Genomic DNA, 23741 nt, shown 5'->3' on the forward strand with positions numbered 1-23741 from the left:
AAAGTGAAGAGGAACTAAAGAGCCTCTTGATGAAGGTGAAAGAGGAGAGTGAAAAAGTTGGCTTAAAGCTCAACATTCAGAAAACTAAGATCATGGCATCTGGTCCATCACTTCATGGGAAATAGATGGGGAAACAGTGGAAGCAGTGTCAGACTTTATTTTTTTGGGCTCCAAAATCACTGCAGATGGTGACTGCAGCCACCAAATTAAAGGACCCTTGCTCCTTGGAAGAAAACCTATGACAAACCCAGACAGCATATTAAAAAGCAGGGATATTACTTTGCTGACAAAAGTCTATATAGTCAAAGCTATGGTTTTTCCAGTAGTCATGTATAGATGTGAGAGTTGGACTATAAAGAAGGCTGAGTGCTGAAGAATTGATGCTTTTGAACTGTGTGTGGTGTTGGAGAAGACTCTTGAAAATCCCTTGGACTGCAAGGAGACCCAACCAGTCAATCCTAAAGGAAATCAATCCTGAATATTCATTGGAGGGACTGAGCTGAGGCTGAAACTCCAATACTTTGGCCACCTGATGTGAAGAGTTGAGTCATTGGAAAAGACCCTGATGCTGGGAAAGATTGAGGGCAGGAGGATAAGGGGACAACTGAGGATGAGATGGTTGGATGGTATCATGAACTCAATGGACTTGAGTTTGAGCAAACTCCAGGAGATGGTGAAAGACAGGGAAGCCTGGAGTGTTGCAGTTCATGGAGTCACAAAGAGTTGGACATGACTGAGTGAGTGAACAACCATATAATACTTTTATATTGTGTGATGTGGTTCTATACTTGCACAATGAAGTAGGAAAAAATCCTGAATTACGCTGAGCAAGTGCTATCATTCCAAGCAGTGAGGTGGAGGGGTGTCCTGGGGTTTTGTGAATATCTGATATTTCCCTGGGGCACAAAGCAGGACAACACAGTACTTGATTCTCTAAGGGTCCAGCCCCAAGTATTGCCTTTTGCACAAGAGTGTGTGAATGTGGGTAGTGTTAGAAAACGCCGCGGGGAGAAAAAGCCACCTCTAAGGACCGTTGATGAAGGCCTTTATTGGGCGGTTGCTCTCGGGCAGAACTCCCGGGGGCGGGTGAGCGAGGAGACAAAGGGAGTCTGCGAGGTATGAGGGGTGGGGAGGGGTTTTATAACCAGGGCCGCGTCCAAGCCAGGTCTTTTAATATAAGGAAGAAAGCGTGGGCTACAGTGGCAGTTGGTGACCACGGGCTCCGGGTTGGTACCTGATTGGACCAGGCTGCAGGGGGTCGGTCCCCGGAAGTTTAGCCAGCCTCCGGAATTTGCCTTGCGGCACTTTTCCCAGGCATGTCTCAACATACCCGACCTTTCAGGTAGGTAAGTGGGGGCGGGGGAGGAGCGGTATAGCTTCAGGCAGTCCTTTTAAACCCGTTACCGTTTGCATCTTCATCCACAAACCCTCCTGAATAACCAAAGTTGAAAAAGAACAGTGTTGAAGATGGGGTTTCTAAGATGGAAGCTGACTTTCCTTATGCAAACAGAGTAGGTGGAAAATTTGACAAAACCCTGGAGATGGCTGGCAGAGTCTCAGGAAAGCTTAAATTATCTCCAGGCTTGAATTTTCCTAGTAGAGACTTAAATTTTCCTCATCCTGTTGCATGGAGAGTCCAGCTGGCAAAGGATTCCCGAGTAACATGGGCCCCTGCTGGCCATTTTTCTTTCCCTCTTCTTCCTGTCTCTCCACTTCCTCTGTGCGTGTGTGTGTGCATGTGTGTGTGTGTGCATGTGTGCACGCACGTCGGTGCTCAGTCATGTCTGACTCTTTGCAACCCCATGGACTATAGCCTGCCAGGCTCCTCTGTCCATGGGATTCTCCAGGCAAGAATACTGAAGTGGGTTGCCATTTTCTCCTCCAGAGGATCTTCCCAATCATAGGATTGAACCCACATCTCTTGCATCTCCTGCATTGGCAGATGGATTCTTTACCACTGTGCCACCTGGAAAACCCTGAGGTCTATCTATCTCCGCATTTCCTTTCTCCCCACTTTCCTTCTCAGTCTCTACTTCCTGTGTCTACTTCTAGCCTGTCTCTCCTCATCTAACCTGTCTTAACTTGCCGCTTAATGCCCTGGGGCTGGCCTGGGAGCGAAGACCCCTCTTGGTCTCAGCTCTTCCAGAGTTGGCCCCTTAGGGAGAGGGCTGTGCCTCGTAGCCTCCTCTGGTTTCACAAAGCAGTGGGACTTGGAGTTTTATCAGCTGGGTTTCTTTCTTGATTTAGTTTTCTCTTTGCTCTACCCCTTATCAGCTCCAGTGTGAGGAAGGCGAGGAGGCAGACATGGCTTTGGGAAGCTTCTTCATCAGGTGAACCAGGACTTGGACTGGAAAGAAAAGGCTGAGAGGGGGTCCAGGCTCTGCAAATGGGGCTGGGCAGTGGAGAGCTGACCATTCAAGTTCCCTCGGTTTCCTCAGTCCTCAAGATTTAACAAGAGGCAAGTGGCCACTGGCTTTTCAAACAGTGCCTGCCAGGAAGGTTTGTAAAGCACACTCCTTCAGGGTCCTGGCCAGAGCTCCAGCAGACTGGGGCTTGGGCCATTCAGTATAAAAAATATTAAATGAACAATGACTCTCTGCACACAAGTGGCAACTTTCCACTTGGGGAGGGGGTGGATTTTCCACTTGAAAAGCTAATGAAAACCAGTCATGGTGAAAAACCCAACCAAAGAATGAATTTCGACTTTCTTTTCTTTAAGAAGAGAACACCACCAAGTTCTGGGTGGTTCTCTGTGGAATCTAGACTCAGGGAGAAGAGGGGACTGTGACTTTTGGAGTCCCCCAGACTCCCATTGGAAACTGGGCCTTGGGGTTGGACAGGAGGCTGAGTGGGGTTGTCCATGGCTGGTGAGGCAGAAAATGTGTTCAGTCTTTAGGGGGGTGTGGGGAATGTCTGGGCAGAGATTTCTGGAACATCTAAAAATAGTGGGAAAGTCGGAGTTAGAGAGCTGGAGAGAGACAGGAACTCAGCTGCTTTAATAAACTTGACACTTTCTTAGCTGTTTCTTTTTTAGTTCCTGTGCTGAGGTGGCTACAGGAGGAATCTGGGCTGAGTCTAAAATGCTCCAGGTGTGATAGTCTCTGTTCATGGCTTAATGAGACAAATGGCCTTTCCTTCTCAGCATGCTGCTTCACTGGGGCACTGGATCTAGATGGATCCTCCCATCCGCCAGAAACCCCTGCCTCCAGGAACCTTCTGAGTTCATCCCACTCTGGCTCTCCTCCTCCATCCTCCAGGGCACTAACAACATGGCTCATTTCTACTGCTTCTACTGTCCTGTGATCTTTTAGATGCTCTCTCTCTTTCCACTTAACATTTGATGGCTCCCTATTACTTCCAGAAGTTTGTTTTTAGGTTGCCATTCAAAGCTCTTTAAAATCTTGCCCCTGCCTCTAGCTGCACCTGCCATCACTACCCCGAAATCCTCTTAACTTCCAGAATGAAGCCAAGGATGTATGCCCCTATGTGTACTCATTTACACCCAGGTGCTTTTGCATATGTGCTCCTGCTCCAGGAGTTCCTTTCCCTTCTGTTTTGCCTGCTGTGGATTCTCTGAGTCCTTCGAGAAGCAGCTCAGATCCTGTTCTGCCCTTACCGCTGCCTGCACTACTTTGAAAAGTCAGTCCTGAGCTCCCAAGGCAGAGTGGCAGGCTCCAGTGGGAGTGCTTTGGACACCAAGTGGCAGCTATTAAGACCATGGCCACATTCATCCTTCAGAGCCGCAGGGTCCTTGTCTGTAAAATGGAAATAATGGCACCTCCGGCATGAGGGGAGGGGAGGGTTACAAATGAAGCAAAGTCTGCAAGACCCCTGGAAGCACCCTGTTAATTGCTGATTTGTTGTTGTTCAGTTGCCAACTCTTTGCCACTCCATGGACTGCAGCACACCAGGCCTCCCTGTCCATCACCAACTTCCAGAGTCTGCTCAAACCCATGTCCATTGAGTCAGTGATGCCATCCAGCCATCTCATCCTCTGTCACCCCTTCTCCTCCTGCCCTCAATCTTTCCCAGCATCAGGGTCTTTTCCAATGAGTCAGCTCTTCCCATCTGGTGGCCAAAGTATTGGCGCTTCAGCTTCAGCATCAGTCCTTCCAATGAATGTTCAGGACTAATTTCCTTTAGGATTGACTGGTTTGATCTCCTTGCAGTCCAAGGGACTCTCAAGAGTCTTCTCCAGCATTGCAGTTTGAAAGCATCAATTCTTCACGGTCCAGTTCTCACATCCATACATGACTACTGGAAAAACCATAGCTTTGACTGTATGGACCTTTGTCTGCAGAGTGATTATATTATTAGATGGTGGACATTTGGAGAATTTTAACATATGAATTTGGGGGGATACTGTCTAACTCATAATAAAGGCCTGTCAGGAATCCCACCCCCTCCAGGGAGCCTTCTGCAGCCACACAAACTCATCTCACCTCCCTTCTCTGGAACTCCGACAGCCCAGAATGTCTGAGGAACACAGTGGTCAGGGCATGCCTGGCCACCTTGGGTATTCACATTCTGTCTTTCCGAATCCGGACTTAACTTCAGGTGGATAGCATTTGTAATTTTTAAAAACAAGCAGAGCACGGCAGAAACTCCTATCTGATGGTATCAGGACTGGTGGTTAGGAGGTAAATTGAAAATCTGAGAAGAATACCTGCAAAAGGCTTCCTAACATCATGGGCCCAGCGGGCAGTGGGCGGCAGGTTTACACGGGGCTGGAGAGCTGAGGTCAGCCACTGCAGGGTTAAATGGAAGCAGCAGCCCCTGAGACGAAGGAAGACTGAGTGCAAAGGGGTCCAACCTCCCACTGAGAGTACATTTCAATTTTTTTTAAATTATGTTTTTAATTGAAGTATACATAATTGCTTTACAATATTGTGTTGGTTTCTGCCACACATCAACATGAATCAGCTGTAGGTATACATGTGTCCCCTCCCTCCTGAACCCCCCTCCCACCCCGTCCCACCCCTCTAGGTTGTCACAGAGCACTGGTTTGAGCTCCATAAGTCATATAGCAAATTCCCACTGGCGATCTATTTCACATGTGATAACGTATATGTTCCCTTGCTACTCTCTCCATTTGTCCCACCCTCCCCTTCCCCTCCTATGTCTGCAAGTCGGTTCTCTATGTTTGCATCTCCATTGGTGTATGGAGATTACTTTAAAAACTAGGAATAAAACTACCATATGATTCAACAATCCCACTACTGGTCATATACCCTGAGAAAACCATAACTGAAAAAGACATGTACACTCCCCTTTCACTGTAGCACTGTTTATAATAGCTAGGACATGGAAAGGCTTCCCTGGTAGCTCAGTTGGTAAAGAATGTGCCTGCAACTCAGGAGACCCTGGTTCGATTCCTTGGTCAGGAAGATCCACTGGAAAAGGGATAGCCTACCCACTCCAGTATTCTTGGGCTTCCCTAGTGGCTGAGCTGGTAAAGAATCCACCTGCAATGTGGGAGACCTGGGTTTGATCCCTGGGTTGGGAAGATTCCCTGGAGAAGGGAATGGCTACCCACTCCAGTATTTTGGCCTGGAGAATTCCATGGACTGTATATTCCATGAGATTGCAAAGAGTCGGACATGACTGAGCAACTTTCACTTTCACTTTTAGAACTTGGAAGCAACCTAGATGTCTATCAACAGATGAAAGGATAAAGAAGTTGTGGTACATATTATACAATGGAATATTACTCAGCCATAAAAAGGGATCTTCCCTACCCAGGGATCGAACCCAGGTCTCCTGCATTGTAGGCAGATGCTTTGCTTTCTGAGCCACCGGGGAAGTCGTTCATAAAAAGGGACACATTTGAGTCAGTTCTAATGAGGTGAATGAACCTAGAGCCTATTATACAGAATGAAGTAAGTCAGAAAGAGAAAAAGCAAATATTGAATAATATCACATATATATGGAATCTAGAAAGATGGTACTGATAAAGTGATTGAGAGTACATTTTTAAAACAAACAACCAGCAACACTCCAGACCATTTTAGACTTCTTTTATCTGATACCCGTGTGTCAAAGGAAGGGGCCACACAACATGGGGGCTTTAAAAGGGGAAAAAATCCTGGACCAAGTGAGGAGCCCCAATGGAACCTGGCTTCAGAGAAATAAGGTAGTCTTCTGAGGGTTAAACTATGAAACAAATATAATAGTTCAGAGCAGAGAGGAGCAAAGAACTTTGTTTTACCTGATTCATAGTATTAACATAACCAAAGGAGAATGTGGTCCTCAGAAGCATGTGTGTGTGTCAGTATGAATGTATGTGTGTATATGTGCTGTTGTGTGTGGTTGTATGTATGTGGATGCCCGAGAGTGAGCATTTGTGTGGTTGTGCATGATCATGTGTGTGTGTATGTGTGTGTGTCTGTGTGTGTGTGTGTATACGGCTAAGCAGACCCAGGCAAGGGACAGCAAGCCTTAGCAAAGCCAAGTAGTGTGTTCTTGCCTTTCTCCAGGGGAAAAAGAGGGCCCCTGGGCTAGGAACTTGAGTGGTCTGTGCTGAAGGTCTGTCCATTCAGGGAGATGGGTACATCAGTGGTATCAAGTTGTACAGTGCAATGCCTCTGTGGTTAATATCATCCCCATCAGCCAATGCTCCAGGCATTGGATTTTGAGCTCGCTCAGCCACTGACTGTCATTGGACTTGCCAAGGACTCTCCCCACAGGGAGGGGATGTGCCCATGAGCAGAAGTGCTGACCCAGCCCATGGGGACAGAGACTCAGAGCCTGGACTGGCGTTGGCCTGCCTAGGAATGAATCCCAGCTCCTCTTCTCACTAGCTGGTGTCCTTTGGAAAGTTTCCTAACCTCTTTGAGCTCCAGTTTCCTCATCTTTGAAGTGAATTTAATAATAGTACCTGCCACACAGACTGTTGTGAGGATGAATGAGATGATCCATGTAAAGAGTTTAGCACCGTGGCAAGTATATCCCAGGCTTTTTAAAAAACATAAGCTGTTATCATCGTAATTATAAATATTATAATAAATAAGCATGTGTGCATACTAAATTGCTTCCGTCATGTCTGACTCATTGTGACCTTATGGACTGCAGCCCACCAGGCTCCTCTGTCCATGGGATTCTCCAGGCAAGAATACTGGAGTGGGTTGCCATGCCCTTCTCCAGGGGATCTTCCCTATCCAGGGATGGAACTGGCGTCTCTTACATCTCCTGCATTGGCAAGTGGGTTCTTAACCACTAGCGCCACCTGGGAAGCCCCAATAAAGCCCCGGTTTTATTTTTCATACATCAGTCATGTGCCCTTGAGAAATGGATCCCTTCCCACGGGCTGGCTGTGCAGTAAACTTCATGAGGACATATTCTGCTTCTTCATCTGGAACCCCAGTGCTGGGCGCTGGGTCTGAGATAACAGATGCTCACTTAGTGTTTGCTGAAGAAATAATTGGGTGTGTTAGTGGTGGTCGGGGGGAGGGGAGTTTGGAAGCCCATAAGTCCAGGGATTCTTTACTGCTGAGCCACTGTTAGCAGGCAATGCAGGAGGCGCAGAAGACGCAAGTTTGATCCTTGGGTTGGGAAGATCCCCTGGAGAAGGAAATGGTAACCCTCTCCAATATTCTTGCCTGGGGAATCCCAAGGACAGAGAATCCTGGTGGGCTGCATTTCATGGGGTCGCAGAGTCGGACATGACTGAGCGACTGAACAACGTCAACAAGGTCCAGGAATGCAGTGAATTCATGAAGGTATGCTCCCTACACACTTGTGCCTGGTGACCAGTCTCTTTTTCCCTGGGGACGGCTGACCCCAACCTGCCCCACACATGGCTCACTCTTAGGGGAGAGAGTCAGGGAGTCTGCAAGAGCTCCTGGTGCAGTCACTCAGTCAACAGGCCAAGGCTAGGGTCATTTCTCCAAACTTCCCAGGCTGTCGAACTGAGTCGTCTGCACCTGCTATTGTTTTAGAGCCGTCCGGAGGCAAGTGGAAGTGGTGCTGAGCCACGACACATCCTCCCATGCCTCGTTACTTATTCTTATTCAGTGGGTTCCGTGGACCAGCAAATCGCCCTCAGCTAGGAGCTTGTTAGAAGTGCAAACGCCCAGACCAGACCTACGGAATCAGAACTTGCATTTCAACAAGATCTGCAGGGGCCGTGTGTGCGTATTAAAAGCATGAGAGCGCTGCTCAAGGGCAGCTGCTACAGGGAAGCTGCGGTTCAGTCACCTCTGGAAGAGAAGCCAGCGGCCCAAGAGTCACTGTTTCCCCCCCACTTCAGAAAGTGCTCCCGGGGTCTGACCAAACGGATGAAGCCCCTGGGGGCGTGCACTCACACTTGTGCCTTCTGGCCACAGGATCGCCCTGCTCTTTTCTGAGACGCTCATTCTTCTCAACAGTCTTGCCTCTCCCCACAATGGTAATGAGAAACCTCTGCTGTTTGTGGATGGAATCAGTCTTTGTTTCCTGGAAAAGCGTGTTTTTAATTCAAGGAAGCTATTAACACAAGCGGTACTGCTGTGAGTTTAAAGCACCCCTCTGTGGTACCACCCCAGGCCGCGGCATGCATGCACCCTCTGGCACTTAAGGAGAAAAGGGGATGCTCAGATGCCCAGATGATCTCCGCCCCCCTCTTCCGCATCTTTCTGCATCTGCCCAGCTGTGCAGACCTAGCACCCAGGAACACCCTCCCTGCACTCTCCCCGCCGCTTAACCTGCTCAGAAGAGAACACAAACATATGTCAGTGACAACGCAGTAAAACCCAGTGTAGCCCAAGAACTCCTAAATCTTCCAAACTGCTGTCTGCACTTCCGCTAATGTTATACCCTAGCGTGCCTGAGGGGACCCGCCCCCCGGGTCCAGCCCCAGCACCTGCAGTCCAGCACCTGCTCATTCTGGCTGCTTCGGGAAATGCCAGGTCTCCAGGTACGAGGCTCCTCCTGGCTGCCCCTTCCAGAGCTGGGGACAGCGAAGGAGCCAGGGCCGACGTGGGTTGGAGAATAGAAAACGGAACCCAGAACTCTCCCAACTCTTGTAAGGCTCCTTTAGTTTGCACGTGGAAAACCAACCTACCAGCCAGCAAACGAATACATTCTGTGAATCGGGCACGGGAATGCCAGGGCAGGACAAGGACAGTTCCCAGTGGGTAGGGTTGTGGCAGAACAGTGGCATTTCTTTCCCGAGCGGCCCTATGCTGCAGAGCTAAGCTAGTGCCAGGCGCTCAGTCGTGTCCGACTCTCTGTGACCCCACGGACCACAGCCCACCAGGTTCCTCTGTCCATGGGGTTCTCCAGGCAAGAACACTGGAGCAGGTGGTCACTGCCTTCTCCAGGGGATCTTCTCGACCCAGGGATGGATCGAACCCTTATCTCTTGCATTGCAGGAAGATTCTTTACCGTCTGAGCCACCAGGGAAGCCCTCTGTGCTACATATGGGAACCCAAAAGAAAGGCTTGGAATTTTCCATGAGCAGCTAGAAACTGTGCTTCTGTCCTCAGGCTCAAGTTGAAAACAGTGGTTGGAATTCTCCCTTGAACCAGACAAGCTCCTTGCGGGTGATGTGACATCCTGGTGGTGTTCTATGGCCCCAGCGTTTGCAAAGGGCTTTGTGAGACAGAGGCTCTATGGGGCCCACTTGCTCCTCCTAGGTGCAGAGAGGCTAGTGCTTTGCCTGGAATCCTTTTCTACTGTGGAGTTAACTCCTCCAGTTTGTGTGGGAGAAACAAAGTCATTTAAAAATTAATTTCTTAATGGAGGATTGATCATTTTAAAGCATCCTGCCTCTTTTACCAACTGACCCTATAAAAAGACAAAGCACGATCATTTCTGTTCTACTGCTGACTCCCCCAAGCAAGACAGTTAGTTTGGGGGTCTGTCGGGAGAATAGATGGCATGCTCAAATTGGAAAATTTAGAGTCTCCTTTAAAAAAAGACCATCTACAAAGATGTGGGCGGGGTACAGAGAAACCAAGGGAGGCAGTGGAGGATGCAGAGGCTAATCCCTGACTGTGGGGCTCTTACCACACCTGGATCTGAAGGAGCAAGCGAAGAGAGTTACGGAAATCTGCAAGCAGACTGTCAAGTGGGGAGGGTCACTGAGAAGAGCTGAGATTTCAGCCCAGGGGTGCAGCCAGTCGGAGCATACCTGTGAGAAGGCAGTCAGAGGCATCCCCATTTCAGCTTCAGTGTCCTCCCTGCTTCCAGTCTTCTGCTGAGCACTCACCCTGTCCCCATGTTGTCTCAACCTGATCAGGAGCCAGGGCAGAAGGAACCTAGTCAGATGGTAGAGACAGGTCAGTGTGGCCAGGCCGAGAGCAAGGTGAGAAGGGTAGAGGGAGGTGGTGGAGGGGCCAAGAGATGATACCAGCACAGGAGGCATCCTCACATTCGTCCTAAACCCCACCAACTAATACCTTAAGGCTGCAGCCACATAAACATCTCGTCACTTGCCCTTGAACTGTCCACTCGTGTCATTATCATGCTCTGCTGTCTAGTTATCTAATCTGCCAAACCTGCTTGTAAACTGGGGACAGAAATTGCATCTTACCTTGTACCCCTGCTACCCTCCCCCCCCCCCCCAATTCGCCCATGGCCCTGGGTCCCTCCCCTCTCGTGCATGCATAGGTACTCAGCAAGTGTGTGTGTGTGTGTGTGTGTGTGTGTGTGTGTGTATATGTATGTGTGCATGTCTGCATGTGCACATCAGCGAGGATGGACTAGGTTGTACTGCAGTAACAACCACCAGATCTTAGCAGTTTTACACAGTGAATGCTTCCCATTCATGCTACCTGTCCATTGCAGGTCAGCAAGGGGTGATCTGCATGATACAGTTGTTTTAGGACCCAGAATGGCTTCATCTTTCTCTTTTTTTAACTGTCTTTTTGTATTGGAGTATAGCTGATTAGCCATGTGATAGTTTCAGGCAGACAGCAAAGGGACTCAGCCATACATAAAACGGTATCCATTCTCCCCCAAATTCTCCCCCTACCCAGGCTGCCAGACAACATTGAGCAGAGTTCCTTGTACTGTACCGTAAGTCCTTGTTGGGTTTCCATGTTGAATATAAGCAGTGTGTACATGTCCATCCCAGACTCCCTAACTACTGCTTTGTCCCACCGAACAGCCTCATCTTGACACACACATCCACAACCACAGCAGAAGAGGGAAGATGGAGTGAATTACACACTGGCCTGAGGTTTCTGCCCAAAGTGTCACTTTTGCACACATTTCATTGGCCAAAGCAAGACTCATGACCACATCTAAGTTTACACATGGGGAAGCAGAACGCTTGCACCCTCAGAAAGCAGACAGCCTGAACTGTTTTGCAAACAGTCTCCACAGTGGTCAAGGGTGGTCTCCATTGGACAGTCCTGGAGGAACAATTGAGGTTTTGAATTTAACTGAACAGTAAGTGTCAATAAAAATCAAATGGCTAAAGAGATCTATGCCTTTTGACATGTGCAGTTCAAATAGGTCAAGTCAGCAACAGCAACAAAATCAGAAGAAAAAAAAAGTCAAATGAGGTGCCCAGGAATTCTGGAAATCAACTGACTTTTAAAATGGACAGACTGGTTTATTTCACAATATTTTATCTCTGGCTCATTTCAACACAGAAATTGCCTGTGCTATTTGATATGAACTGTTACTGGGTGTGGTTTCTTGTTCTTCCCCATAACTCCATCAGGTTATGCCATTATGTTCTAGATTCTCATAGCCTTGGCTAGTCTTTAAGACAAGTCGATACGGATATGCTTGTTGATTCCCATGCCTTCTTTGGCTCAGCTCCAGGGAGGATGTAGCTGCTGCCACACTCCCCTCCGACTGTGCGGGGAGCATCCTCCAGGAATGGTGCCCTCTACCATCCCCAGGCATCAGGTTATATACTTGCCCAATCCTGGGCCCCCAGGTAATTCCTGACCTTATAGCAAGTCGCTTCATTTCAAAATTAGGAAAGGGTGAAAAAAGTTTCCAGGTCTGGGCAATGTCTTTGTTGAATGAAAAAAAAAAAATTTAAACCAAGTTCTCAGGATTGTTTTCATAAGTAGAAAAGCATATTCACTCATCTTCAGAAATTGTCCACACCTGAGAACTGTTTGGGTGATGACCATGGGCACCTGGGCTTACCATCAAATTGTCTTGTCTGCTCAGCTTTCTCAAAGAAATTGCCTTCAAAAAACACGAGGAGGCTGTGACTAAAGGTGTAAAAGATAATTACATTTAAGAAGACAGTGTCTCCTCTCTGTTCCCTCTTACTCTTTGTAATCTGTTGCACACCAGGAACCCTGGAAGCAAAAGCCAATGCTGCTTCTTCAAAACAAACTGTCAAAGGAATTTTGAAGGCTGGACTTAGTGAACAGATGTTTCATTTCTAATGGCAAACCAGATCTTTTGGGATGAACATTAATTCACAAGATCTCTAGGGACCTTTGGGGGCAGGGGTGAGAAAAGAAGTGTGAAATTGACCCTTGTGACTCAAAATGGTCATGACAAAGGTTCCGTAGCAGCAGTCTCAGAAGGTTATGGAAGGGGACAGCTTGTTGTTTGTGGTTTAACCACCAAGTTGTGTCCGACTCTTGTGATCCCTTGAACTATATATAGAACTATATATAGAACCGCCAGGTTCCTCTGTTCATGGGATTTCCCAGGCAAGAATACTGGAGTGGGTTGCCATTCCCTTCTCCAGGGGATCTTCCCAACCGAGGGATCGAGCCTGCATCTCCTGCATTGCAGGTGGATTCTTTACCACTGAGCCACCTGGGAACCCGGAATGGCTAGCAGGGTCCTTACCTGTCTCCCTGGGGTGCTGGGGTCATTTCAGCTCCAGGACCTTCTACAGGGTCTTTTTGTGGTTCTGCCTCTCATCTTCAGTTTTTTTCATAATTTAGAGTCTGATTTGACCTGCCAGAGAGGGAGTGAGAATCATCAGAAAGAGTAGTTTCCACTTCTATAATTCCTTTATCTGATTATAAAAGTAGTACATGCTCATCACAGAGAATTTGGAAAAATCTGAAAACAAACCAGAAAAAGGCATCCATATTTCCCCACTCAGCAGTAATCATCATTGAAATGTTTGATGCCTCTCTCTCGCCTCTCTGACTTTCAGCTTTCTCTTTACTGATTTTTAAATTATGTATTTAGATCGTTCATTCATATTCATTTTTTGAGCACAAACTATTGTCCTGTTCTCATCATTAATGATATACTGGTAGGATTAATGGAAAAAGTCTGTTCTTCTGAAGAGAATTATTAAAATCTAAGGAGCAGAAAGAAAACAGGAAAAGCACCAAATATTTGGAAATTAAGTAGCACACTTCAAAACAACCCATGAGGCAAAGAGGAAATCCAAAGGAAATAAACAATTACATAGAATTTAAATGAAAATTAAAATACAACATCAATAAATGTGAGGTGCAGCTAAAGTGGAACTGAAAGGGAAATATATAATATGAAATGCTTACCACTTTAGAAAAGAAGCATCTCAAATCAAAAATCTATGTTCTCACTTCATGAATCTAGAAAAAGAGCAAAATTAGACCCAAAGTAACCAGAAGGAAATATTAAAGGTTGGAGCAGAAATCATTGAAATTTAAAAAGGAAAACAATAGAGAAAAATCAATGAAACAAAAAGTTGGTTCTTTGAAGACATCAATAAAATTCATAAACATCTGGCAAGGCTGACATAAAGAAGACATAGATGATCAATATCAGAAATGAGACATGGGTCACTACGAATCCTGCAGCCATTAAAAAGGTAATAAGCAAATACATTGAGCAAATTTATGTTTCATAAATTCAACAACTTAAAAGAAATGGATCAACTCCTCAAACACCACAAACTACCAAAACTCAACCAAGATAAAATTAATAATTGGAATAGCCATATAACCGTTAAAGAAATTGAGTTTGTAACTTTAAAAGCTTCTGAAAAAGAAATCTTCAGTTCTATGCTGGAGAATTCTTCCAAACACTTAAAAGAACTAACATAAAATTTACATCATCTTTTCCAGAACATAGAAGAGAGAACAGTTTCCAACTCATTTTATGAAGCTAGTATTACCCTGTTGTACCCAAACCAGACAAAAACAGTACAAGAAAAGAAAACCAAGAGACTTTCAGTTTCCGCTGTGCCATCTATAGAACTTAGCAGTCGCCACTGCATCATAATAAATAAAAAGCCGAATAAACTGAAATATCAACAAATCTTCTAATATTCATCAGCGAAATGAGGCAGATTTCTGCTCCAAAAATTGGAGAAACAAACAGGAGGATACAGAAAATCACAAGTTAACAGAGCAGAAACCTCTGCAGAAATCAGCGCAGCGGTAGGAAAACCTGAATTGTAACTGACAAATAGTTGGAGGCTCAGTGTGGACAAATCTGTGAATTAAACTCTCCACCAGTTTAATTCACAGACATGGGGGTCCCTATGTTTTTGTGAGTCTTCTCTTCAGAGGATCCACCAGTGGATAATGGAGAAAAATCCCCTTGTGCTTCCAGCAGGGGATGGAAAAAGGAACCACTTTGAAATGTGCGGGAGAACTCTGTTCTTAACAAGCCTGTCCTCAAGCAAAACTATTTACTAGAGACTAACTTGCTGGGGTTTTATCAGAGCCTAATTGACCTAGGTGGAGAGAAATACTCAGTTCTAGCTTTTTCAGCCTTCCAGAAGGAAAATACTAATTTCAGCGTTCTCTAGCCATGCTGTCCCACCAAAGTTGAGGGAGAGAAACAGATGAATTGGTGAAGTTCACAGACCAGGGGCATGGACTCACCAAAAGTCTGAGACCTAACCATGGGACTAAAGGACGCTTCCCCTCCCTGCACGTCTTACCAGTACATTGCTAAATGCCTCTTTAAGGCTGTTCCCTTTACCAGTACATCATGTCTGGCTTAAAAAAAAAATTACAAGGCATACTAAAAGTCCAAAAACAGTTTGAAGAAACTGAACAAGCATCAGAATCTGAGTCAGGAATGTTTAAATGATCAGACCAGGAATTTTTAAAAATTATCGTTCAAAGGCTAAGGACTTTAATAGAAAAAAAAAACAATGTATAAGAAAGATGGGTTGTACAAGTGGGAAAATTCTAAGAGTCAAAAAGAAAAGCTGGAGATTAAAAACATTGTAACAGTCAAGAAGAATACCTTTGATAGGCTCATTAATAGGCCTGACACGGCTGAGGACAGAATCTTTGAATTTGAGTATATCTCAACAGAAACTTCTAAAACTGAAAAGCATAGGGTAAAAAAGACTAGAAAAAGTACAACAGAATATCCAAGAGCTGTGGGACAACTAGAAAAGGTGTGACATAAGTGTAATGGAAATACCAGAGGAGATGGAAAGGAGAAAGAAATAGGAACAATATTTGAAGTCACAATGACTAGGAATTTCTCTGAATTAATGACAGACACCAAACCACAGGAAGCTCGTAGAACATCAAGCAGGGTAAATGCCCCCCAAAACAAACAAACAAAAAAACTACACTCAGTATACATCATGCTCAAACTCCGGGAAATCAAAGACAAAGAAAAAATTCTTGAAAGAAGCAGTGGGGGGCACTTTATTTATAGAGAAGCAAAGACAAGAATTATTCCAACTTGTCCTCAGAAAACATGCAAGAAGGAAGAGGACAGAGCAGTGTATTTTAAAGTGTTGAGAGAATGTTACTCACCAATCTAGAATCCTGTACTCTAGGAAGTATGCTTCAAAGCTGAGGGAGAAATAAAAATTTCCTCAGATAAACAAAAACTGACGGAATTTGTTACCAGTAGACCTGACTGTCAAGAAATGTCAAAAGTTCTTCAGAGAGAAGAAAAATTATATTGATTAGAAACTCAGATCTATATGAAGAAAGGAAGAGCACTGGAGAAAGAATAAGGGAAAGTAAAATAAAAAAGCTGTTTTTGTTATTCTTAATGTATCTTACAAATGTAGTTTGTCCAAAACAATAGCTACAATGTATTACATTATGTATAAGGATATATAATCTAATACACATACATTCATGTGTGCTTACATACAAGCAAATTGAATGATATTAATGATATAAGGAATGGGAGGGAAGAGCCGAGACTTTTTTTGTTGTTTTTGTTATTATATGTCATTTTTGTGGTTATTATAAGGTACTTGCACTACCTGTAAAATGGTGTTTGAAAGTAGAGGACTTGAAGTAGTTGTAAATCTATATTGCAAATTCAAGGGCAACCATTAAAATGATTTTTTTGTGTGTGTGTGTGTGTAATAAAGTTTTATTAAAGTATAAAGGAGATAGAGAAACCTTCTGACATAGGCATCAGAAGGGGGCAAAAGAGTACCCCCTAAAATGATTTTTTTAAAAAAGAAGTATAATTGAAACATTAAGAAAGGTGAAAGAGAAATTATGTAAAATATTCAACTAAAGCCACAAAAGGCAGAAAAATTGTGAAGACAAAAACAAAGAACAAGGACAACAGATAAAAACAGAAAACAGTCACATATATGGTATTTGTTGCTGTTCAGTCATTAAGTCGGGTTCCACTCTTTTGCGACCCCCATGGACTATAGCCCACCAAGCTCCTCCGTCCATAGGATTTTCCAAGTAAGAACACTGGAGTGGGTTGCCATTTCCTTCTCCAAGGGACCTTCCTCACCCAGGGATTGAACTGAATCATGCGTCTCCTGCACTGGCAGGTGGATTCTTTGCCACTGAGCCAGCAGGGAATCCCTACATATGTGGTATATATTAATTCAATTATATCAATAATCTCTTTACATGTCAATGATCTAAATATTCAAGCTAAAATAGATTGTCAGAATGGATTTAAAAAAGGGCTGAACTATATGCTGTTTGCAAGAAACTCGCTTTTATGGATTAAACATAAAAGGATGGAGAAAAACATACTGGGCTAACATCAATTAAAGGAAAGCAGGAATACCTATGTTAATTTCAGACAGACTAGGCTTCAGAGCAAGGAAAGTTATCAGGAATAAAGACAAGCATTACATAATGCTAAAAGTGTCAACATTTTAAGAATATATAACAATTCTTAATGTGTATGTGCCTAATAACAGACCATCAAAATACATGAAGCAAAAACAGAACTATAAGGAGAAAAAGAAAAATCCAATAATATAATGGAGACTCTAACACCTCTCTATCAAAAATAGATCCAGCAGGCAGAAAATCAGTAAAGACATAGTTGAAGTCAACAGTACCTTTGGTCAACCTCATATAACTGACATTTATAAGCAAGTTCATCCAGCAACAGCAGAATATACATTTTTCTCAAGCTCACATGGAGCATTCACCACGATAGACCACATCCTGGGACATAAAACACACTTTAACAAATTTAAAGGAAAAGGAAATCATGCAACATCAGCTTTCAGACAACAGTGGAGTTAAACTAGAAATTAACAACAGACAGAAAGCCAGAAAATCCCCAAACACTTGGAGGTTAAACAATACACTTGTAAATAACATGAGTCAAATAAGAAATCTTAAGAGAAATTTTAAAATATATTTTAATGAAATGAAAATGCAATTTATCAAAATTTGTGGGATGCAGTGAAAAGAGTGCTTAGAGGGAAATTTGTAACACTGAATATATGTATTAGAAAAGAAGAAATATAAAAAATCAATCGTTTAAGCTTCCATACTATAAAACTAGAAAAAGAGCAAATCAACATAGGAGAAAACCCAGGTGACCTTGGATGTGGCAAATGACTTTTTAAAATACAATACCAAAGGCACCATCCATGAAGAAGTAATTGATAAGCTTGACTTCATTGAAATTAAAAGCTTCTGCTTGATAAGGTAGTGTCAAGAGAAGGAGGAGAAAATATTTGCAAAAAACGCATTTGATAAAAGACTATTATCTTAAATATACAAAGAACTCTTTAACAGTCAACAATAAGAAAACAACCAATCTGATTTAAAAATTGGCAAAAGATCTGAACAGATCTCAGCAAAGAAGACACACAAATGGCAAAAAATGTATGAGACCACATTTCACATCATATACTACCTCAGAAATGCAAATTAAAACAATGAGATGCTACTACATACCTATAGAAATGGCCCAAATCCAAAACACTGACAATGTACACAGAAGGACTTGCCCAGAAATATTTATAGCAGTTTTATTCATGATTGCTAAAACTTGGAAACAACCACGATACACTTCAGTAGGTAAGTGAATAAATAACATTCCAGACACGACTTGTGACTGAACAACAAAAATCCACCCAATATTCCAGATAGTTGAATATTTTCAGTGCTAAAAAGAAAAGATATTTGTCTGTTTGTTCACTAATGAATCCCAAGTGCCTGGAACTATGCCTGGTACACAGTTCCTGCTGAATATTTTGTTATTGAATGCAAGACACTCCATTCCTTAGCCCGCCAGCCGAGGGGACTATGTCATGCCAGGATTACCCAGCAGATGGCGGCCGAGGAACATTAGAGAGAGCTGGGAGCCTACATACTGAACGCAAGATTCCTCCCAATTAAGCCCAGGATAACAACCGGCAGACAAAATCAAGTCCAACTTACTCCTAACACAGACTTGTATTCATGAAGAAGAGGCTGTATGTAGGAGGTGAGCTGCTGAGCTGATAAAGCCTTTATCTACTATCGGAGGTTGTTTACACACAATTCAGGGATGAAAAAATGAAAACAGCTGTTGAGAAGAACTGAAGTCAGAGTCCTCCCACGGTGGGGAAAAAAAAAAAAAGCAGTGAAGAAAGCTTATGGTCATGGATCTGCATCAGTCCTCAAAAGGATGGAAAAGTGACATGTGACTGCTATACCACCAAAGGACAGAAATGACACTAACACTTCTTCCTCTGAAATTCCCGAAGATGCCCTCTTACAAGAACCTGAGTCTCCCTCTGCTCCAACATCCTCTGGACCCCTGCCAATCTGTGCTCTTCCTGGGTGCTTCTGTTACCCGTGCAATCAGGGAATTGAATTGTAGTGGTAACAAACCCTTCAAAAGCCAAGTTCAAGGTGATCCTTGGATCAATTCAGCCTCCGAATGTGACAGCTTAGGGGGAGGACCCAAGATAGATACTGCTTACAAATCTGAGTCTACTGACCCAGAACTATCCCAGCCAGCTGGTCAACCTGCTTACTGCTATACTGATAACAAGAGCTAGCATTTATGTTTCCTGTGTGCCCTGCATGTGCTGCGTGCATCACCTGCATTTTCTCATTAATCCTTAGAGCATCACTTCCAAGTACACACTGTTCTCTGTATCTCACAGGTGACACAAGAGACGTGCTATTTGCCCCAGGACCCAGCACGTTGCTCACACGCTCACCCTTAATCCCTGGGAGGATGGGAATCTGCTGAGAGGCACCAGAGACCCCGATGGATCTCAGAGAACATTTAATCCAGCCCCTTCTCTTCAGACGGAAGAAGTGAGGACCAGAGTGGGGAAGGGACTGACCCAAGTTCACGCAGGGATCTCGGAAGCCTGCCCAAGCACTACTCACTGAGAACTACCCTGCACCTTAACATTCTTGACTAGTGTCAGGAAAACCTCTTCATCCCCGAGTCACAGGCTTTATTTAATTTCCCCCAGACTCCAAATGTGCTTCAGTCCTGCTGGCACTAAACACTCTGTGTAAGATTGTGTCACAACAATATAGCTCTTGTTTTAGGAGTTTCATCAAGTAGCAGACTGTCCAGCCAGGATCACTCATGAATTCTGGCTTTTGCAGCTGGTGTCTTTGGCCAGAGCCACTCAACCTGAGCTGGTTTGCTCGTTGGTTAAAGGAGAATACCAGTATTCGTGAAAGGGTGTGTTATATTCTAGGCCAGTGTTATATAATGTAAATATAACACGAGCCACAAGTGCAAGCCACATTGTAATTAAAATTTTTTACAGTAGCCGCATGAAATGAAGTAAAGAAAACAGGAGTGTCAAAGCACTTGACATGCACACATCATTATTAATTTCCATGATTTGTTTCATTTAAGAATCTGTCTGCCAAGCAGGAGATGCAAGTTCAAGTCCTAGGTCCAGAAGATCCCCTGGAGAAGGGACTGGCAGCTCACGCTAGTATTCTTGCCTGGGAAATCTCATGGACAGAGCAGTCTGGCAGGCTACAGTCCATGGGGTCACAAAAAGAGTTGGGCTGAGGCAGAGTGGGGATCGTAGGTAAGGTAGCTGAGACACAGGGGCCTGGGCTTTCCAGAGGTTCTGGGGCGAGTAGGGACCCACCTCTTCTCCCTACATGGGGAGATGGTTTGCTTCTAAATTCATCTTCTGTGTGTCACCATTTAAGCATCCGTTGGGATTTAGTTGGGGCGAAAGGAAACCATCAAAGGGGCATGTGAATGAACTCACATGCATCCAACAATCAAAGCACCACACACCAACAACTGAAGGCCTCCACTGCATCCCCACGGACCAACAACTGGGGAGTTGCCTCCCATACCCCGCAACCATATCCCACATCCACAACACATGTACCCAACAACCGACATGCTTTACACACACGCTGAGAGCTTTTACTGCCCCATCCAACCAAAGGGCTTCCCCCCACCACACACACACATTCTCAGTAATCAAAGAGCTTCACACACCCTCTCAATAATCAAAGCACTTCATACCAAAGAGCTTCACACACACACACTCTAACAACCAAAGGGTTCACACACCCACTCACACTTTCCCCACAACCAAGCACTTCACACACACACACCTCCCCCCCAGAGTTTTACTCCCCCAACCAAGGTGCTTCTTACACACCCCCAAGAGCAAAATGCTTTACTCCTCCACACAACAGCTGAAGCTGTCCACATAGACACCCCCACAAAAGAAAACCCCAAGTACTTCGATTTGTTTGCCACAGCAGCAGGTACTTGAACACCAAGACGTTCAACTGCGACTTTCTTTTCAGATTAATGAGCAGAGAAAGATTGGAGGAGGGAGGGGGAGGATGGCGGGAGAGAGCAATTACACCCGAATCTTTTCTCTGTTGATTAGGGATTCCTTCTCCAGCCTGCTTTGGCTCCAGCTAAATCTTTTTCTAATGAGATGTGGCTTATCCAGATCAGGGCGCTGAGAAAAAAGTTGCAATTAACTTTAAGAAGAAAAGAAGTGAGTGAGAGAAAGAGAAGGAAAGGGGGAGGGCGAGGCCGGGAGATGGTGAGTGGGGGCAGCGAAAGGGGTGGGGCTGGCATTCCCGGAAGAGCTGGGTGTACCCCGGGGGCACAGGACCCAGCTTCCATCAGCTCCTTTGATTCCAGACTTTAGGAACAATCCTTGATGATCTTTATGCCTGCAGGATTGGCCTCTGGGCTGCTCCAGGCTCAAGTCAAGCATTGGGAAGGCTGGGTCTTCTCTGGGTGGGGTGGGGGGCTGCGGTCCAGGGCCTGCACCCCTGACATCTGGCAGGGATTCTGGGGGAGAAGGGCCGTCTCAACTGCATCTCTTTCATACCTGAGCTGTGCCTTCTGTTCGCTGGCTCCTGCAAAGACACGGGGCCTAGGTCACAGGTTAAGAACCTCTATGACCCCCGGGTGTCCAGCCAGCATGAACTCTTTTCTCAAGTGCTGAGTCCAGCACTTGACCCTGGCAGCCAGAAACAGTTCTGGACTGGGTTTGTGGTACTGACAGCCAAGCTGGGGTCTCCCCAACTCACCTCACTGGTCCTACTGGGAGTGGGGTCCCGATCTCTTTTCCTGTGAGCCACTGAGAAGGGTGGAGAGGGTCTGAGATGAGAAAGCCTCAAGCCCCTAGAAACGGCACAGGTTTACCTTCATTTGCTTCTCTGTCCAATAGCATCAAGCTCGACCAAGCGACAACCGCAGGAAAGCACCCCCTCTCCCTGGCGCTGAGTTTCTTCATCTAAGAGATGTAAGGGGGTGAGGTGGGCATGAGCTCTTGCGAGATCTCCAGTCCTGATGCCCTGAGATCTCGCGAGAGGTGCAGACACACACACACACACACACACACACACACACACACACACACGCACACACGAGGTCCCGCACACACATACACACGAGGTCCCGCGAGAGGCAGAGGCAGCCTCTGGAGATCGGGAGCCTCTGATGGATGATTCCGGCTTTCCATGCTCTGCCTTTTGCGCCCACAGGGGACACTTCTACCCCCTGCCATTCTTATCCAAGTGGAGACTGGGTTTCGCCCTGTTTGGCAATAAATACTGAACACTGCCTAAGGGCGGCACGGTCCTTTCCCATCTAATGGACCTCCCCTACAAATTAGGAAGGGTTTGTATTGCTGGAGACTCAGTGGGAAAAAGTGAACTGAGGGCCTCTGAATCTTGCCTCACCTGACAAGCTTCCTTGATTCCCAAGGAAGAAGGGCCTCTGTGTGTTGGAACCAGACACACGGTTCCCTCAGCGGTATGTTTGGGTGACCTCTTACCAAATAAGCTATGGAGATGACACCGGGCCAGGGAACAGGGGAGCTAAAGGCCGCTTTTCCTGTGCCTAGCTTCCAGAGAGATCAACTTCAAGGCCCAGAAATTTCCTTGAGTCTGGTCCCCTAGATTCACGGTCAGCCCTCCTTTGTGCCTCTGTCTGCCCTCCACCCTGTTAGCTGCGGAAGACAGTCCTAGCTTTCTCCTATCTCTCTCTTTGGCTGTTGGCAATCTAATAAGCATATGTCCTAGAAATACTAGCTGGAGTGTTAAGTTAGAAATTCTTCTTAAACATATAGTAAGGTCAGATGAAGGGAAAAAAAAACACCCAGAAAACAAAACAGAAAACCCCGAATCAGAAATTGGACACAGGAGGGCAGATGTAGACTGAACAGGAAGTGCTGGCCCTAGGCTAAATGAAACAGCTGTCACCATTGTTCTGGACTGAAAACTGCCTTTGCAAACTCCATGCGGGCCAGGCTCAGAAAGCAGATGTTAATAATTACAGCACATGAAACGAAGGGCACAGGATTAGGCAAGTGACGAAAAAGAAATGGTACCAGTAGATTTATAACTCGCTCCGGCAAATCTGTTTGGGCTGGTGGGGGTGGGCATGGCAGCCTCCCTGCAGACGCCCCCACCCAGTCCCCTTCCTAGTTTGGCATTTTGGCTTCTGGGATTATCTCAGAATGGGAGGATTGTTGAAACTGTTTTAGGGGAGTGGGCTGTGGGAGACCTTTCCTGGCTACCTTTCTGGGGACCCTAGGCCTACAGAACTACAGCCTGTTGCCTCTGATCTGAAGAAAAATATCAAATCCTAAAATACCCAACCCAAACACCAAAGGGCAGAACAATCACTCCTAAATGAAATCATCCCTGAATATGCATTGGAAGGATAGATGCTGAAGCTGAAGCTCCAATACTTTGGCTAGCTAATGCGAAGAACTGATTCATTGGAAAAGACTGTGATGCTGGGAAAGATTGAGGGCAGGAGGAGGAGGTGACAGAGTTTGAGATGGTTGGCTGGCATCACCGATTCAGTGGACATGAGTTTTAGCAAACTCCAGGAGATAGTGAAGGACAGGGAAGGCTGGGTTTCTGCAGACCATGCGGTCGCAAAGAATCAGACACGACTGAGCGGCTGAATAACAACAACGGCAACAACAACTGGCAGACGAATCCTGGAGTTGGATGCCTCACTGGTAAACAAGAACTCAGGGACACAAAGCCAGGCAGCCATCTTCAGAGCTCTTGCTTTACCAAGGGGTTCATGTTTAAAATCCAGGAGCTCAAGTTCTTTGCAGCTGAAATTGATTCACACTTTAAAGTCAGCCAGCCCCCAGCGCCTGGGAGGAGGCAAGAGAGAGCCGGGAGAATGTTGGGACAGTTGAAGAAAGT

General features: G+C 45.4%; 1 long non-coding RNA gene across 7 annotated transcripts in view; it reads right to left on the reverse strand.

Annotated features, from left to right (window-relative positions):
• LOC122709027 overlaps positions 1-23741 on the reverse strand; it is a 103684-nt gene that overhangs the window by 42058 nt on the left and 37885 nt on the right. For 5 of the 7 annotated variants that reach the window (XR_006345393.1, XR_006345392.1, XR_006345388.1 and 2 more), the window contains exons 2-4: positions 13425-13478; positions 12754-12864; positions 10112-10238 (exon numbers count right to left, since the gene is read on the reverse strand). This is a non-coding gene — a long non-coding RNA (uncharacterized LOC122709027). Of the gene's footprint in view, positions 1-4666; positions 4749-7571; positions 8434-10111; positions 10239-12753; positions 12865-13424; positions 13479-23741 lie in introns of those variants that run through there. The other 2 variants (XR_006345391.1, XR_006345390.1) reach the window with 2 other exon arrangements.

The sequence above is a fragment of the Cervus elaphus genome, chromosome 15 (assembly GCF_910594005.1).
Source record: "Cervus elaphus chromosome 15, mCerEla1.1, whole genome shotgun sequence".
In the NCBI taxonomy this organism is placed as follows: domain Eukaryota; kingdom Metazoa; phylum Chordata; class Mammalia; order Artiodactyla; family Cervidae; genus Cervus; species Cervus elaphus.